The following is a 12,229-nucleotide window of genomic DNA, read 5'->3' as shown; positions in this document are numbered from 1 at the left end:
TCTATATTGATGATCCCTTCATCTCCTCTATCTCCATATAAAGAGATATAAAGAATAGGATATTGCTAACAATCTATATTTCATTCTGAAATTTTAGTTCTATTTCAGATACCACAATTAAATGCCTCTGTTTAGAGAGAAATTTATTCAGTGATGCACCACTTGTTTCAATGTTGAAAATGGTTGTAAGCAGACCTATTACACCATTTCTTGTTTACTACTTCTACCAACACTTCATACAATGTTGAAAATGGCTGTAAACAGACCTATTGCACCACACTTCATACAAATAAGACCTGTCCGGAAGGGCTGACAAAAACCAAATAAATTCAGCTACATCAAGCTCTGAATTACAGGTAAAAAATTGCAATATATTATGTATTTATGGGTGGAGATGTTTTGATGAACACCAGATAGCAAGCACCAAAAACTGTTGCAGCATCCATTAACAAAAGAATTAATCAAGCAGTTGCAAACTAAAACAACTACCAATAACAAACTTGAAAAATTAAAGAAAACATTTTATACAATTAGAATCACACCAATGTCACATTGGCAAACACATAAAAAAGAATCGACATGCATCGAATAAGTCTCCTAAAAGCCTTATCAATTTCAATTGAATTCATAGCAAAGTGTCACCGACCCTATAATGGACCTATAATTTTTTGATGTATAAAAATTGATGTTAATTTAGCATGTTTGTTAATATATCAATCTGAATATTACCCACAAATTTCATTGAAATATGAGGCAAAGAAGCAAGCACGTCAAATTGATTTTAAAAATGTCATATAAAGAACAATATAAGAAGACAAAAAATTACATAAAATTTGTCAGCTAAATCAAAATCCATTGACATAATTGATAAGAACTATGTCATTTGTAAGACACTACAATCACATAAATCATTAAGCAAATTTCCATCACAGTTACCAAATATACCAATTTCCCACAAATTTCTTGACATTTTTAATTAGAAGGCTACCGTTTAAGGGCAATAGAGGTGACTGTAATAAGAAATAAGTTGTTGTCCGAATACACGTAAATCGACAGCTTACCAATAGGCGAATGCCATGTGAGATTGATACAAATTACAGAATGCAACCGTGTTCTGAAGGAGCATCAGAAGGCAGCGAGTGCCGTGACAGTTTTATTTTCTTCGGGATGACGGTTTTGAACCGTCATCTTAAGAGGTTATTGGTGTAGTATCAATCAATCCTACTTTTATATTAATAAAATTTTATATTTATTGTTAAGATTTTCATCAACCAAAAGGCATCTAATTATGAACCATAAAAGAATCCCAAGAATGATTATCTTTTAATTAGGGTTGTAAAATGATCAGAAAATAAATAACATCAAACAAATGCATTTGATCATAATATTTTAACACCACAATAAACGCAATACGTAAAAACAATTGTTCCAAATAAAGTACTTAGGTTTTCCTTAAATAATGCAAATTTAACGAGTAGGAGGGACAAATTATCATAAACAATAAATTAATAATTCTAAACCTCAATTTACTTGCAGCTGGGATATCCTCAATCCTATCATTTTGACCCGCGACGACGTGCAATAAGTGCTATCATATCTTTTTTTTTCCTTAGGATTTGGTATGAGTGCCCCCAAGAACAACTAGATTTGTGTCCATCAAACTCATCTATTTCTTGGTTATCTAGTAATAATCCTTGTATATTAGCAGTTTGAGTAGTAAGGGGCTCTTTGAGTTCTATGACAAAACCACATAATTTTGAGATGAAACTTTCTCATTAAGTGAGCTTGTCCTTCGTTCCACATAACATGCATTTGTTGTCTTGCTGAGGTCTGTTGTTCATTTCTTCTCAGCTGAATCATAATATCTTTCTGCACTACTTATGTAGCACTCATCGCAACCACGGGATTGTAGTAGATTGTAAAGGCTCCTCCTGCCTTAACTAAAGGTTCAAGTCTCAATCTTCCCCTCTTTCTACGTCATATCATTTATGGTATCTTCAAGATCTGGAACACAAACCATTGTTTTCCTCAAATGCTGAGTCCCTTATTGCTTCCTGAGATGTTGGCTTTAGGGGAAAGTGTGCAGCCATAGACATGAATGATGAACTGTATAAAATAAATAGACAAGTCATTCTGTTATAATTGGCAGACATGTCATTTGGATTTCTTTGTGAGATGCTTTAATGTGTTACAACCAATGTTATCAGAACCGATCGGACATCAAACCGGATTTATAACTGGATCACGGGTCACTTGGTCGGATTGGATGGCTCGGATTGGTCGGACCGGATGATGTGATAAGTAAATAATATTTATATATATTAAATATATATATATATATATATATATGTATATATATTTCATATTAAAATTAACAAGAAACGAAAAATTATGTATATATACTATATACTAATTTGGAGTATAATATGTGAGGTATAATTCTTAAAAAAAAAGAGAGTCCTTTTTCAATAAAAAACAATTAAATTCAATTGGTTCAAAGTTTTAGCTGGCCTTCTATCAAAAAATAATAATAATAAAAGTTTTAATTGGCCTACAAGTTATGCTTTTCCTCAATTAAGTTTGTCCCACATCCGAAAGTAGGAGGCAAACAAATGGAAAGTACTCCTATAAATACAGAACAACGCCTTCAATTTTTTTTCAAATGACCCGGGGTCACACCGGGTCCCGAGCTGACCGTCGGGTCCCGGGCCAACCCCGGGTATCTCCGGTTATTTCAGTGTTGAAATAACCGGACAGGCTCGGACCGGCTTTTTCTCCGGTTCCCGGTCAGACCGGCTGGTCCGGTCCGAGCCTGACAACATTGGTTACAACTAGATTTGTTTTTTAGCTATATGACTATGTCTCCTTACACATAGTTGAGGAATAATTAAATTCTACAATTTATGATATATTTAATAATGTATTCTAAAATTACTAAAATCCACTTCCATGTGTAAGACCCTAGGTTTTTTGGTCAATGGAACTTTACCTATAATCTTTCACAATTTCTAAATGGGTAGAATGGTGTACGATTAACGAAATACAAGAGCAAGAAGATGGGTAGAAGAAGGTTTCTGAATGTGGGTAGCTCATAGCGGTAATAAACAACAACCTCAACTCTACTAGTCTAAAAACATATGAGTATATCAATTAGCAAACATTTTAGATGAACTTAGCATATATCAAAGAACTATTTCAATGTAGAGAGTCCAAGATGATCAAGCTTTCAGGTTCGAAGTCTTCTAAAGTTAGCCTTACTAAATTCCTTTTTCCCTGTGCTAATGCATAAATACATGTTACAAACACAATACCTGCATCTTGACTTTTTTTTAAATGAATAAGAATGATAAATTGTTTTTCTTAGCAAAGGTAATCTTGTTTCTATGCAATCATGAAACACAATACTTTCAATATACTGTCTAAGAGCACTTAAATGCTCCAAGGCATTGAATACAAAAGGATCATTTTAGCTTTTAGATTTCAACAAGAAATTACTAATTTAAATAATGCAGATTTAAATAAGAAGTTAGTAATTTAAACCTCAACTTCACTGCTAGAAGGGATTGTTTTCGCCGACGACATTCTGCAATCAGAACTAGAATTTCTTTTGTTTTGAGTGCAGAGAAGATCTGCTGATGCACTACATGGATTTTCTTCCCATTTCTTTACTCTCATTTTTCCTGCACAAAATTCACCAAGTTAAAAAATGATTAGTTTTTCTTCTGGTGTTTCTTTTCCGTTCTCAATGTCACCAAGGAATTTCTAATTGTAAGAATAACTCTTTTTGAAGAACCTACTACTAAGAAAATAGGTTCATTCAACAAATTACAAATAATGGATGTTATTAAATTCCTTCATTTTCTTTTACGTTCTAAAAACAGATTCAGACTGCCTATATATGTTTAGAATTTGAAACCAAACTATTCTAAAATCATTAAAATTAATTCCTCTGACTAACTATTTCAAGAAGACAAAATTGATCATCCAAGGTGAGCTAGGGCCTGCCATCATTAACAAGGCATTCATTTGCTGTAAGAATAACTCTTTTTGAACATATTCAGAGTGTTAGATTTAAGGTAGATGTTGGGTCTCTTCAGATCTATACAGATTTTAGGGTAGATGTTGGGTCTTTTCAGATCTATACAGATCTATGAGGAGAATTTCGATTTAGGGTATATGCTAGATTAGTTTCATGGTTTGACTCATTGAATTGGAGATAATAGGTTAGGTAAAAGGTTAAAATAAAGATACCTTCTACCATTAGGCTAATTAGCAGCTCGGTGGAACTTGGATTTCTTCAAGTCCTCCTTAATACTAATCTGATAGCTAGACTGAGTTAGAGAGAATTTTGAGTCTTTGTTGGCTGTTGTAGAAGTAAGAAAGGATTAGGGTTTTGAAAGGATGGGGTAACTCTGAGAGGGGAGCCGAAGATATTTGAAAAGAATTGGATATATTTATACAAAGTTAAGGAAAGTGATTAAACCAAGGAGCACACAGTTTTTCTATTAAAACCAGTTGGATACTCCACAGCATATATCCAAAGTTTGATAAGAGCCAATGGAAAATTACAATATGGTACCTACTTTAATATTTTAAAAATAAAATTCACACTAACTACTCATTCTCAATGCTTTTAAATATGAGATTTAAATGAATTGCGGTATGTGATTTATTTGTAGATAAGATTGGATATTGGAAAATAAAATTCACAAATATTTTGCTTGGCGTTAAAATTTCAAAATTTAAAAATAAAATATTAAATTTACAAAATTTTTTTATCTATAACTATGTCAAATTATAATTTAAATTATGTCAAATTAAATAAATCATTATGACAAAGACATTTTAAGGACTATATTTTATAAATTAAGGATCTATGATATATTTGTTAGGATTTAGAATGTATGAGTTGGGTCTCAAATACATGAAATCTATATAAGTGAATATTTGATAAATTAATAACCTCGATTAAATAATAATTTTTTCTATTTTATTCATCAATTTAATCTAATATTAATTATAAAAAGTTACATTTGTTTTGAGCTTCTGTATTTGGATATTTGTAACTTTTCTCTTTTTCTTTAATAATATAGGTTCGGGTTTGGTGTGAGTTTCAAAGGTGTCAGCATAGCTGGGATGTCTGTTTTTTGCACTTTCTCGTTAACCGGTCTTTAATAAAAAAAATTTATAAAAAGTTACAGACACGGACGGACATTTTGGGTATGCACTTCATTGACCAAAGAAAGATATCATGGTCATAATATTGATTATAATAATTTGTATATAATATAAGGTTTGACTAGACTGCCTCGGGCTTTTGAGATAAATTTCATACCTAATTCATTTGAGATAAAATAAGTATGTCCAAGCCCAATCAACAATAGTAAACTTGTGTAGGTTTGATGGACTAACACATCCTTTAACAAGCATAGTCATCACGAAGAACCACAAAAAATAAAGAGTTATTGAATTACACTGCAAAAAATTCTCCACACAAGAATCAATAACAACATCAGCCTCTTACACTTCAAAAAAATTCCACCTAACCTACTGTACTTCAAATTCAGCATCACCACCTGTCACTATGCTGTCCGTTTCCACTTTACCAACAATTGAAAGCAGAAATCATAAATGAATGGGAAAATATCTAGAACACTGTGTAGCTCCGATAGTATAAACTCATTATCATTTTGAATATAGGGTTTTTGGCCCTTTAACTTTGTTCATAGAGTCAACTTTTTCAAAAATGACTTTTGATATTGATAACTTGTGAAAAATTTCTTGATCGGATCCCTTCCGTGTGAGACGCCGTTGGGTTCGGCCAGAGACACTCTTATGCGTAATTTTTTGAGAATAAACTAAAAGCTCAAAAGTAAGAAATTAGTAAGTGTAACTTGAATACCTCAGACTCGGTGTATTTATATTAGATTCTGTAACCATCCAGATAGTAACATAAATAGTCGTCTTTTAATGTATTAATGATACATTCTTTCAGGTTCGACAGCCTTCAATGAACTATTTAATGCTATTGATTGTAGCCGTTTCCTAAGAAAACAACTCGGACCCATTCTGGCGCATATAGATCCTTTATGGCGTGTCATACCGGGGCTTATCGACGTGGCAAAGTCCCCTTTACGAGTGACTTCTGTCGTACGCCACTGCTTTAACTTCGTGGATGATGCACCACTGCTGTACTATATCCCGGCAGTTGAAGGAATACAAGCTGGTGCTACCCGAGCTCACATGGTCTAATGAGCCAAGCCGACCATGAAGACTAAGTTTAAAAGACATTAAGGCTTGAATCTCAACTAAATTTTTTTGGGTTGGTATGGTGTACATAATTGTCACCTCTAAGCCAAACCCCTCTTTTACGAAACCCTTTAAAACTCACCGTCCAAGCAAAGTTAATGTCTTAGTGTTAATATAATTTAGCAAAGCAATAACAAGAAGATTAAAACAATGCTTCTTAATTAATTGAATGAAGGTTACAATTCTAGAACTCAGCTTCTACATATGGATATGGATAACGATAATGCACAAACTCATATAGTTTGTTACAATATTTGCCCCTATAAATTTCCAAATAAACTGCCTCATTGATTGATGCAAAAACAAAAGTACGAAAGATTCTTCCTTGGCGAGAGGCATCATAAAGTTACCACCAAACCTCAGATCCACTTCGTACAATACCTTTTTCTTCATCTTCTTCCTGTGTTCTTGCTTTTATCTCTACCATCTTTTTAACTGTTTCCTCCACTCCACTCATTATTAGAGTCCAGATACTTGTTATCCACTTCAATTTCTTTCCCATCAGACCTATTTGGAAGGGAATGAAGCACCAATATTTCAAATTCAAGTGTCTTCTCTCTCCCTCCATTCTGAGATGTTGTTGCTTCCTTGTGCTTTCTTATGGTCTTCTCTCTCCACTTGCAGATCACATTGCTTATATCATTCTTAAAAAAAAACAGGAGATGTTAAACTTGCAGTTTGTATCCTTGTGTACCAAGTCTTGGTTAATTTCAGAATATAGTTCTTTCAGCATATCTAACGAGTCAAAACATTCATCTGATGACATAGCCACAATGCTTGAATTATCGGAACTTGAAGGAAGTGATGCTGGATCATTAAGATCTTGAAGTTCCTAGTAGTTGCCTCTAGAAAAATAATCGTTATGTGGGGGCATTTATACCAGGTAATTTTCAGGTTCTCATGTCACCGTCATTTCATCATATATCTCCACCTACAACATTAAGTTAATGAACTTCAACCCACAAACAGAAAACAGGGTTAAATGATGAAATTAGTTAAAGTATGCTCTGATCTTTTTTTCTCTATTAAAAGTATACATTTAGGGGGCGTTTGGTTTGGTAAGGGAAAAGGAATCAAGAAAGGGAAACTAAAGGAAAGGAAATGAATAACAATTAATTCTTCTATGTGTTTGGATATGTTTAGGAAATGGAATGGGGTAAAGAGAATCCAATTCTCTAGAGGGCATGGGGTAATGGCTTAACCCAAAGTGGGGTAATGGCTTAACCTAAAGTGGGTAAAGGGAATGAGTTTTTATTTGTAAACAAACAAGAACAAAGGGAATGAAACCCTCTCATTCTCATTCTCATTCCCATTCCTAAAGACCCCAAACCAAACGCCCCTTAGTATCCTAAATTTCTTTACAAAAGAATTGAATGGCTTTCAAGTGGCCAAAAAAAGCAGCAAGAAACAAAAGATGCCTCAACAACCATTAACAAAAGAATAAATCAAGGATTTGCAAACTAAAACAACTACCACTAACAAAATTGAAAAATTAAAGAAGTGGCATTTTATGCAATTAGAATAACACCAATGTCACAACAAAAACAAAAGAAAGAATAGTCATATTCCTGATGAAAAGTCTTATCAAAATTTCAATAGAATTCCTAATAAACTAGCACTGACTCCATAATGGACCTATATTATTTTTTTATAAAACTAATAGCATCTAACAAAGGCATTTGATAATAATATTTAACACCACAATGAACCCAATCAATTAAAACAATTGTTCCAAAACAAAAATTTGATAGTTTTTCTTTTAATAATGCAAATTTAACAAGTCCAGGGAACATGTTAACATAAACAAAAAATTAGTAATTTTAAACCTCAACTTACTTGCAGCCTCTCAATATCTCCGTGCTAGAATATGTGCTATGGGATAGTTTTCGACGACATTCTGCAATCAGTGATTCAATATCTTTTTTTATCTTGTGATTTGGTATGAGTGCCCATAAGATGATCTGATGCACTCACATTTTGAGATGAATTTTCTTCATGTTTCTTCACCATCATTTTTCCTGCACAAAATTAAATAAGTTAAAATCATATGCTCTTAGTCTGGATTTCTTATTTCTTAAATCCACAAAAAAATCATTACTTAAATCCATCTATACCGACCTTAAATGTTATAAAACATAACCTTCATAAAGTAGTTTTAAAAATAAAAACATACAGAGACATGGATACAAGCAAAAACCCTATTAAAAAGAAATGTTGTAAGATATAGAAGCTCAGTAGTCTCAGTCTGCCTCTAGAACCAAAACAACGGACATGGCATCCATCTCAAACAAATATTGATTCAAATAACCCTCCTGTTATATTGCCATGGACTGCCTAGTATAATGTTATCAATGTCCACCAGAACTACATCAAACAGCAGGTGGTCATCGTAACAGCCCATGGAAAATTAAATCAGGACTTGCTTATACACCCAAATCTGATCTAGCAATTTATATGGACTTGGCAGTGTCATCGGATGGCCAATGTGTGGTGCCTGGTTCCGTTTGCTTAGTGAAATGTGAGCGGATCCAAGCCGTGCCAATGGAGTAAGGATGGTTGTGAAGGCGAAAGTTGAAGAGGGCGGCACCGGGGACACCATTAGAAACAACGGTAGAGAAGAACTCCTGAACCAATGATGGGTACACAAAGATGGCGGGCACGAAAATGGTCGTGCCAACCAAAGGCGCGTAGATGATCTTCGAACGCACTACCGAGGTCGTAGTGGTCGAGAATACTACGATCGATAAATGGGAGGGCCATGACGGTGGAAGTGGAGACGGTGAGGTACTGGACCACCTCCGCTTCCGTGTGGAGGTGAAATGGGGTGTTGTATTGGTGGGTGAGTGGTGGTGTTTCTTCTCTTTCGGGTGGTGGTGGTGATTGGTGATGTTGGGAACGAGAAGAGCGGGCACGAGTGGACCGCGGGGGACGGTCACTAGCGCCTCTCTTGCTTCGGGTCATGGTTTGGGAGGAGTGAGGAAGAGTGCAGGAGGAATATGGGGAGTTAGAGTGAGTGCAAGGGAAGGAGTTATGAAAAAGGAAGGAGTATAAATAGGGGAGGAGTGGGAATCCAAGTGAAATGCGGATTCCTAGAGGGATACGCAGGGCGTGAAGGGGCCACGCCACGCGTATCCCACCTCCTGATCTTATTTGATGCAAAAATTGGCACGGCGCGTGGGGCGTGTAAGGAAGCATGCCACACGTATCGCATCTCCTGGCCAAAAAGACGTGGGAGAATGGCGAGGATGCGGGGCGTGCTTGGGGGTACGCCCCGCGTGGAAGAAGGAAGTGGAAGCATTTTTCATTTTTTTTCAAAGAGTTTTTAAATTTTTATGGATTTTAATTGGTGTTTAATGTTTTTATGATTTTTAAGGGTAATTAAGAGGGTGGTTAAGGCAAAATTAATGTAGCGGGAAGTTAAAGAATTTTAAATTTTGAAAAGAAGTGATGGGATTGGAGGTGAGAGGAGGTGGAGTGTGGAAGTAGAAAAAATGTTTGGGTAAGAGAAAAAGGTGTTATGGGGAGTTACAATTCGCAACTCCCCGAGGACACGCGGGGCGTAGAATGGGGCACGCCCCGCGCGGCCTTTTATTTTTGGTTGCGAATTGCCCGGACCAAGGACGCGGGGCGTGAGAGGTACGGCGCCCCGCATGAGTATTAAAACAGGGTCAGAGACTCGGCTAGGCGGGGCGTAATTGTGGGCACGCTCCGCGTAAGTATTAAAATAGGGTCAAAGACTCGGCTACGCGGGGCGTAATGGTGTGTACGCTCCGCGTAAGCACTTTGGATTAGCGAGGGATTTGTTTTTTTGTGGTTTTTAATTTACAAGAAACGAAACGAGCTAGAAGGATAGAAATGGAAAGAAAAAGACAATACATTCAAAGAAAAAGAGAGACAATAAAAATAAGGTGAAAAACGGATAGGATACATATAAACAAAGGGTTTGAAAAATGCAAACCGGGGCTACGTTTAGAGTCGGGGTAGCTCGACTTTCTCTTGATGTGTGCATGCTTACGGTGTTTGGAGGAATGTGGCTTCGCCATGTTATCGAAGAGCTCCACCTTGGTATATTTTCAGACGGTGGCCATTCACCCGGAAGGGTTACGTTGTCGGGACCTTGGATTTTGATTACTCCGGAGGAGTGTACATTGATGACGGTGTATGGTCCCGACCACCGACTTTTCAATTTTCTTGGGAACAGACGGAGGCGAGAATTGTAGAGGAGAACTTGATCCCCCTTGTTGAACTCCCGGATTTGCATGTGCTTGTCGTGCCATTTCTTCGTACGTTCCTTGTAAAGTTTGGCATTTTCGTACGAACCTAGACGAAGTTCATCAAGGACATTGAGTTGGAGGAGACGGTGTTCCCCTGTAACCTGCACATCAAAATTCAAAAATTTCATAGCCCAATATGCCTTATGCACTAACTCCACTGGTAAATGACACGATTTCCCGAAAACTAAGCGATAAGGTGACATCCTGATAGGCGTTTTAAACGCCGTGCGGTAGGCCCAAAGAGCATCATCAAGCTTTAGGCTCCAGTCTTTCCTAGAGGAGACATAGTCAATCGCAACGGCCTCCACTCGGCTGTACTCACATGGTTTGATCAATTTCTGGTCCGGTCTTTGAATGTCCAAAATCATCAATTTGGGCCATTAGGTTTTGATCAGGCACAATATTTGATGATTTCACGTCTGGATGAATGATTGCAACCCAAGGTAGTGAAGGCCTCTAGCAGCTGCAATGCATATCTTCAACCTTTGCTTGCAACCCAAGTTGGGATTACCTGATAAATTTGAAGACCTTACATGATGCCACTATGATGATTTTATCAGTGCTTTGCCTTTTAAAGAATACAGTGATTCCAAGGTTGATATCCTCAATATTTCCCTGAAATAACAAGGCTTTTGTACGAACCTTTCTTGCTTTATTGTTTTTACACCTGTCAATGAGGCAGTTTGGATATTGTCATTCCTTTCGGCCTATGCTATTTTCATGTGGCAATGAAAGACATATCGACCCTCTAATTGTCATCATGCATCTCAACATTATTCTTTTTTTTATAAAGAGAGACAATATATTACGAAGCACACCGAATAAATTCATTCTGAATACAAAAAGAAATACAATCAGGGAAATCTTCAATGAGAATTTCCATTTGTGAAAGGGAAAGTGCCCACGCAGCTAAATTATGAGCAGCAGTATTTGTTTGTTGTCTTTCATGCACGAACTGAACAGATTCAAAAGAGCCAACTACCTCAAAAATATCACCAAGAATAACACCCAACCAATTTGACAAAACCTTATCACCTTTTAACAGTTGAATAGTTGAGGCTGAATCAGTAGCTACTAAAATAGTATAATAACCACAATCCCGAACTATTCGTAACGAATATAGATTGCTAATAACTCAGCATGTAAATCCAACAAAGTAGAACCAATTGGGCCACCACCTGACATGGAAACTAATCCATTGCTATCCCTGACAACAATACCAAAAGATCCAATAGATGTTTTGCTTTACAACATTTATTACATTATATTGCATTACAGCGTACCAAAAACCCGGGGGTGTCAACCTAGCTGGGATGTCCGGCGGTTTGATGAACTCGTCCCGACCCTTTAATATAATTCTATGGATGAATGATTTTGTGGTAAATGCTGCAACAAGCTCTCTTCTGCAGATTCTATTGATTGATTATAAGAATTCAAAGTGTTGTTTGCTATATCATTCTTCCTGTTTATCCATGTATGAGCATTTACTTCACCGTCGACTGGTCTCCACTAAAAATTATCCCTGAACGATATTTATTATCAAATAAATTTCCTCTATCATTCTTCCTTCTTATTTCTTTATTTCTGTATTTCCTTTGCTAATGGGAAAAAATTTCGTGATGGCCGGAAAATTCATAGCGGTGGCC

The 12,229-nt window shown here is 36.1% G+C and overlaps 1 long non-coding RNA gene across 1 annotated transcript; it reads right to left on the bottom strand.

Moving 5' to 3' along the window:
• Window positions 1-1,371: 1,371 nt before the first annotated feature.
• Window positions 1,372-4,420, bottom strand: LOC136224008 (uncharacterized). Its single transcript, XR_010686248.1, has 3 exons — window positions 4,252-4,420; window positions 3,541-3,680; window positions 1,372-2,106 (listed from the first exon to the last, which is right to left on the bottom strand). It is a non-coding gene; the product is annotated as an uncharacterized lncRNA (long non-coding RNA).
• Between the last annotated feature and the right edge of the window lie 7,809 nt (window positions 4,421-12,229).

This window comes from Euphorbia lathyris, chromosome 3 (assembly GCF_963576675.1).
Source record: "Euphorbia lathyris chromosome 3, ddEupLath1.1, whole genome shotgun sequence".
NCBI lineage: Eukaryota > Viridiplantae > Streptophyta > Magnoliopsida > Malpighiales > Euphorbiaceae > Euphorbia > Euphorbia lathyris.
This window is presented reverse-complemented; position numbering and strand designations above follow the sequence as displayed.